Source organism: Phaenicophaeus curvirostris, chromosome 11, assembly GCF_032191515.1.
Source record: "Phaenicophaeus curvirostris isolate KB17595 chromosome 11, BPBGC_Pcur_1.0, whole genome shotgun sequence".
Taxonomy (NCBI): Eukaryota; Metazoa; Chordata; class Aves; order Cuculiformes; family Cuculidae; genus Phaenicophaeus; species Phaenicophaeus curvirostris.
Genome location: NC_091402.1, coordinates 12,549,092 through 12,555,905, shown reverse-complemented (window position 1 = coordinate 12,555,905; position 6,814 = coordinate 12,549,092).

Sequence of the window (6,814 nt, the reverse complement as noted above, 5' to 3'; positions counted from 1 at the left end):
TAGGGTTGTCTAACATTAAGTACAGGTCTTGGGAGTCAGGGCAATAGACTGGATATAGACTAGACTCCTCACCTAGAGCTTCATTATATTTTTATTTGGCTAGTAAGAGAAGTGTCTGTGTGTGTGTGTGTGTATATATATGTATTATATCTTCTAATGTCTTTTACATGCCAATTTATTCCTTACTTGTAATTTAAATTGTTATCTAAGTATCTGCCAAGAGATGGCAGTGCAATGCTGCTTAATGTGCTGGATGAGATTGTAGGAAAATCTAGTAGCTGTGACAATGCAGACCCTTCTTCCCTGAAATTTCTGGTGGGCTCTCCTAGAACAGATAAACATATTTATCTGCTTACTTCTTACATGCTATGGGTTGCGAAAATAAGCAGCAGTTAAAACGATTGCCTGCTTTGCAGTGCTTGGTTCACCTCTGGAAAGTTAGGCTTCTGTCCTGCGTGCAGAGTAGATTTCTAAACTGTGCCTTGGTTTCTCAGGTCTCTCTCCAAAAGAAATCCACAGACAGCTCTTAGGCTGGCATCATTTCCAGCGTGTGTACAGCTGATGTAGATCCACTGACAGTACTGGTGCAATGCTGATTTCTGTTAGCTATGGAATATTAAAAAAAAAATCCTAAACCCCCAAATATGAATCACGTTTTATTTCTGCTTGGTGCTGTATGAAATCAAGCGAGGCAAGGCTTGTAGAAGAAGATAATGTCTCTTGTTTGTCAGAATCAGAAGAACAGACAAGTTTTATGGGATGAAAGCACTTTTTCGAATCTCTGTTGTACGTTCAGTTATTCTAAGCACACCAGAACACAGAGTTATTAATACTGAAAAACTTTTTTTTTCTTTTGTCTTCCGAATACCAAAGCGTTTCTTGGAAAATGTGGGTGGGAGATCAGAGAGATCGCTGTAGAGTGTGCCATTTCCCTGTCAGTACCAAGTGGACTTGAGGTGATGTCTTAGAGAGGCTTCTTTGTTCTGTTTTGGTGGGTTGTGCCTGCATTTGACAGGTGCTTGTGAAGCCTGTAATAGTTTGTCAGTGCTTGTGTTATACCTTCCTGTACCTCTAAGTGTAATTTAGTTCCTGATGTCAGTCAGAGGCAGTCTGTAGATTATAATTGTTTGCATACGGGTGTTGATAGAGTTCTGATTTAGAGAAGCCCCTGAGGAGTGAGTGAAGCCTTGGTGTTCATCTTCAGAACAAACACTATCACCTGACCTTAGCTAACCTGCCATCAGCCACGTACTGTGGATTTCACATTGTGTAGTTGTGCATTGTGTTCTATACCACTTACGCTGGAGTCTGGTGTTAGTGCTGCACTGTAGTCTTGTTCCATTTAATTCATTGCCAGTGCATGTGAAAGGCTTAAATTCAAGCTGGAAATCTCTTCCTTGAGAATGTCTCCTTTAAAACAAATATTTGTAGAGAGAACTCCTCAGTTGGTACCATTCATTGCTGAAGCCTGAGACTGCTTCCACAACATTAGCATTAGACTGTAAAGTAGCCCTAACTAAGCACTATGCTCCATCTTGTCCTTATGAAAATATATTTGGTACCTCTGGAGAAAGATAACAGTAATACTTTTTTTAAAAAACGCTCTTATTTTACTAACACTCCAGTTGTTAGAAGAATTTCTTGGCTTCTCTGCTTAAGGATACCGTTCTGATCCCAGACATTTCTATGCATTTTTCTACCTTGCCAATGTATCTAACAGTTTAAGTGTGTAACTCCCTTTCTGTCCTACTCAGATTGTGGATGATGAATTCTGTCATCCGGTCGGGGAGTTTCAGGTGTCACCTTGCTCAGCAAGACAGTCCCAGCCTAAGCAGCAGTAGAGTTTGTTCTGGAGGATGCCAGCAGCTCCAGTAACCTCTAATCATCAGGGTACAGCCAGGCACCATATGCATCTCTGCTAAGTGCTTTCCCTTGAATCTTGCTTTTTTCTCCCCCTCTGCTCTCAGTAATGGCTCTAGTGGGTGTAGCTTGTATCTGGCTTGTTGCTTTTGAGTAGCAAGGGAAGTACGGTGACTGGCAAGAGACAGAAAAATGGTATAAAAAAAAGATGATGAAAGTTTCTTGGATATTTCAGTAAGCAATCTGTTCCTGAGACCTGCTTGATGTGTAAATTTGCAGGCAGGTGTGTTGAGCAGACCAAGCTTTAGGAACAACAGTAAAGCTCACAAAAAAAAAAAAAACCCAAACCAAAAACCCCTTTCTTGTGAATTACTTCGGCCTGGTCTGCAGTCTAGCTCCTCCGTGCTTTGTGTGAAGTTGTGTGAAGTAGAAGGTGTGGGTCTGGCCATTTCCTTTCAGGGCTACCCCATCCCCACACCCCAGCTGTGTGCCAGTGAAAAGCGCAGAGTAGTTGCTGGAAGCTGCTACTGCTGCAGGAGTCACTGTGGTTCTGCTTTGGCTGAGGTGACACAGGAGAGACCGAGGGAGGAAGGTGTGAGGTAGAATCCAGCTTTGTTTGCTTGTCTGAAGACTCGTGGCCCTTCTGGGTGCAGCCAGCAAAGTAGTCCCCGGATGCTCCAGCATGCAGTGGGGTCAGGAGAGCGATGGAGGTCAAAACCTGCCTTCTGTCTCAGGTGATTAAAGTATTTCTCAAGAACTTTCTGCTGTCCGCATGAATGATCTGAAAGTCATCAGTAATGGGTGTCAGGCAGAAAGATCTGGTGATGAACTTGATTTTCTTCCTTTCCAGATACCTGTGTATCTAGACATGTGATACTGGTCCACCTCATGTGAGAAGCTTGCCTTCACCTGACCCTCTTGTGGCTGTCACTTGTAATGCAGTGGCTCATTTCTAAGCTTTTTAAGGCTGACAATAATGAATCCAAGGCTGTATCAAAACATCTTGGTGCTTGTGGTGAGGAGTCAGTTTGGCTTTATTCCTTCTGAGTTTGGAGAAAGACTGTGCTTGGAGTAGGTCTGCATGGAGAATTCACACATTTGGCTGCATGTGGGAGATGATGTTAAATGTCACGTTCTTGGTTTTACCAGCCCCCTTCTACAACTGGGGTCCTATCTCACGTTAACTTTCTGATGTTTCTAAAATATCTAGGTTTGTAGTGCATAATATGAGAGGTAAATACAAAGAAAACTCAGAAGTGCTTTTTAACTAGAATATTTTTAAACCATTGTTAAGGTTACATTTTGGAGGGTGGGAAGGGAACCCAACTGCTATTTGAGGCACATCCTGCTGAACACTGCTATTTTCTGTGGGCAAAACCAACCAACTTCTTACTGCGTTATTTCCCTTTGTACACTTATTGGGGTTTTTTTCAATCCGAAATAATTTCAGTTGTCAGTTGATGAAGCTTCCTCCATTCATGTAGGATATTCCTTCTCAAAGTGTTCAATAGCACTTTATCAGGATGGTTTCCTAATATTAAGTCTAAATTTTCTGTTTCTTAAAACAGTCTAATATTGCCACCTAATGTCTCCCTTAAAGTGTTTTATACTTTTATTCCAATTTCATAGCTTTTTGTAATTTGTACTTCTCAGTGAATGTGAAGTTTCTTACCTATCGCACATCTTGTGTATTTTTTCATTTACTCTTGAATTTCATTGGTCTAAAAGCTTTTGTAAATGCTATAGTCATTCTGAAGACATTCTTTGCTTGAAGAAAATGGAGGAGTAACCTTTGTAGTGAATGAACAAAATTTATAACCATTTGAAAAACAAGCTTAAACTCAGCTGTCCTTCATGGTGCTGGCATTTGCATTACTGTTACAAAGCTGTGATCTCAGTGGTGATGTGTCTCAGTTCAGCTATATTACAGATGGCTGGCAGGGAGACCAAATGTTGGTTCTTGGCCAACAAGATATAAAAGTGGGAAGCTAAACTCTCAACAGAAGTCCAGCAAGGATGAGACCTTGATCTGTGTCAGCAGAGGCCAACAGATCTTCAGTGTGCTGTGTTTTTTTTTTTTTTAACCCCATCAGGAGATCTTGGAGAACTTTACAAAAGAAGCGAGTGAAGAACTGGAGAAGTGAGATCCGGAGGACAAATGACTCATCAAAGATTGCCTGCTGGAATGCAGCATGGGACACGCATCTTCCGAGTCCATCCTAGTCTTCTAGCCAAACTGCCACAGCTTGAGCAGAGGAATCAAGCCTGCTGCTGCAATGGTTCCCCTTACGCTTGGGCTCCAGCAATGCTAGTTTTTCCCTCTGTATTCCAGCCAAACACCATTGAAGGCAGTGGGAGTCCTTCCATAGACAACAACAGGCTTTTGGTAAGGCCTGGTTTTGTGGAGGAGGAAACAATCTTCAGCATTAAGCATCTTTGTAATTATTGTGGTGTTCAGGGGGGGTTAGATCAAATAGTGACTGAATTCTTTCTTCTTGGAAATGACGGACTGTGTCTTGTGCCAAAAACCATACTGAGGCTGTTGTGCCAGCACTTGTGTACAGTGGCCAATCTGTGTGCCCACTCAGTCAAAATAAACTGTTGCTTAGCATTCAGACTCATCCCTGCACAGGATTATCTACACATATGCCCATGTTACAGCATTTGAATGATTTGAGCGTGCAGGGGAGAACAGAGAGAGAAACCCTTTTGTTGTTAATGCCTGTACAGTATTAGCTGAGATGTTCTGGATTATTTAGTAGTTGACTGGACTTTGTAGACTTACCTGAATAACCTGTTAATTTGCTGCTGAGTTTAATTGATATGTTCATAAGCCTATGGTCAAGGAATGATAATGAATAAAGTGTTTTAATGTTATTGTTCACATCACAAACTTGTTTCAATAGCCCTGAGTAAATCTTGGCATTAAGGAAGGGGAAAGTAATTCCTATTGCTAAGAAAACTGAATGTAACTACCAGGGCTTTTTGCTGTCTGCCAGCATTGTATATGATACTACCTGCCCTCTGCCTCCTTAGTCATTCTGAAAAGCACTGTGTTTTATACCTATCCACATAGTCTCATGGAGTGCACTTTTCTGTACCTTGGTTAAGTTTTATGCTACAAACTGATTTGCTTACAGTGCTGGAATCAACTTTGTGTCTTTGCTGCACTTCCTTGTTTAAAAGGCTTCCAACATGATTATATTCAACTATCCCTTTATTTTTCCATACATGCTCAGAATATTTTTTTGGGTTCTTAAGGATCCATTCTTCTCACTTCAGAACTTTCTACTCCAGGTAGCAGTTAAGGGGCACAAAACAACTACTTGACCTAGTTACAGAAATAAAGGCTGTGAAATGTACACTGGCGAAGATTCTTCTTGCTGGAACCATGTGTTTTGATTCCCGATTGGCTTTGTCTTTCCATCTGTTCATCTCATCTGCAGCTCTTCCACTGTCTCGCACCCAAGTCTGTTCAGAAGCTGGTAATTACTGGTACGTTTTATTATGTGCCAGACTGTTTGGGACTGGCTGCTGACTTGTTTCTACTGTACTGATCTGATTTGGTTCCCCTACCTCAGACCTGCTTCTCTCTATTCCTCTCTGACGTAGGCTCTTTCCTGTCAGTGAAAAGACTGTGATTTTTATAGAAAGTAACAAAACCAGAATCCTTTTTCCCTCACGTGCCCTGTTATCCGAGTTAGCTCTTGTGTTCTGCCTTCACTCTGTCATTTCAAAACTTTGTTTCCTGTGATTATTTCACATAATCTTAGTGTGATTTAGGCTGTTTTCTGTTATGGCTAAAATAACTATTCTTTCCTCACTGTGAATAATTAGTTGAGCAGTCCTTTGAGTTGTGTATTTTAATTATCCTCCCCCACCCCCCCAGGTTTCTTTCCCTCTTTTTATTATGGGTGTCCACTTGATTGAGTTCCGTTTTGGTGTAAATGCAGAGCAGATACATTGGTTTCTGTTGGTTTATGCTGGATTACCACCGTAACAGAGATCGGAATCTGACTGTTGGCTTTCTTTTACTAAATGCATCACAAGATTTAAAACTAGGAGCCTGGTAGTATTGATTAGAGGCAGCTGCCCTTCAGTTTTGTTCTCACAGTGCTTTGTAATTTTGTTTTTTGAAGGAAGGAGCTGGTGTTCCAGGCTTGGCCTCTTTTGAGGAGATTGATTTCAAAGCGACTCCAGGATATAAACAAATACACAAGGCTGTGATCATGGAAGGCATTTGAGCTTGTTTCTGGTGGCTTTTAATTCCAGTCACTTGAGGAAGATGTGCACTGTGTTAAAAGAATTTGATTAAGTTCATATCGGAGATTCAGAGATTTTTTTTTTTAAAGGAATAACTTGAAGAGAGTTTTAAACTTCTTGCTATGAGAACGTTTCCCTCCCTTTTCTCACATGCCCATTTACCATTGTTTTCCCGGTGGTTTTGGAAACTTAATTAAATTCTAAATAAATTTTTATATCACACTTGGCACACAGTGCTATCGACAGTATAAACAAAGCAGGCAAATTGTTTAATGCATGGGAAAGATAACAAGAAGGGGAAGTAAACCTCAGTTTGCTTACACTGGCTGCATTAACAACTTTACATTTTGCATTTCTAAAGTCATAGCTAACCCCAGCAGTTTCAAATTGTTTCAGTTCTACTGTCCCTAGCCATTGGTCACAAATCAAACTCGGCTACCCTGCATTTCCTAATGTTGCCAGTCCCTGGCATCCCTGTTGTGTTGGAAGGTCAAGCTGACTTGCAGTGCTGGCTCCGTTGCTTGGTTCTATTGCTTCTTGCTGGACTGCGGGGTGCATGGTCTGCAGAGATCTCTTGTAGTGGAAAAACAGCCGAGGAGTAGAGCACGGCCAGATCTATGGGTCTTTGCCTATTTGCACGTTGCTTTGTGTTTCCTGCACTTAAATGTTTTTGGCCTTACAGAGCCACTTT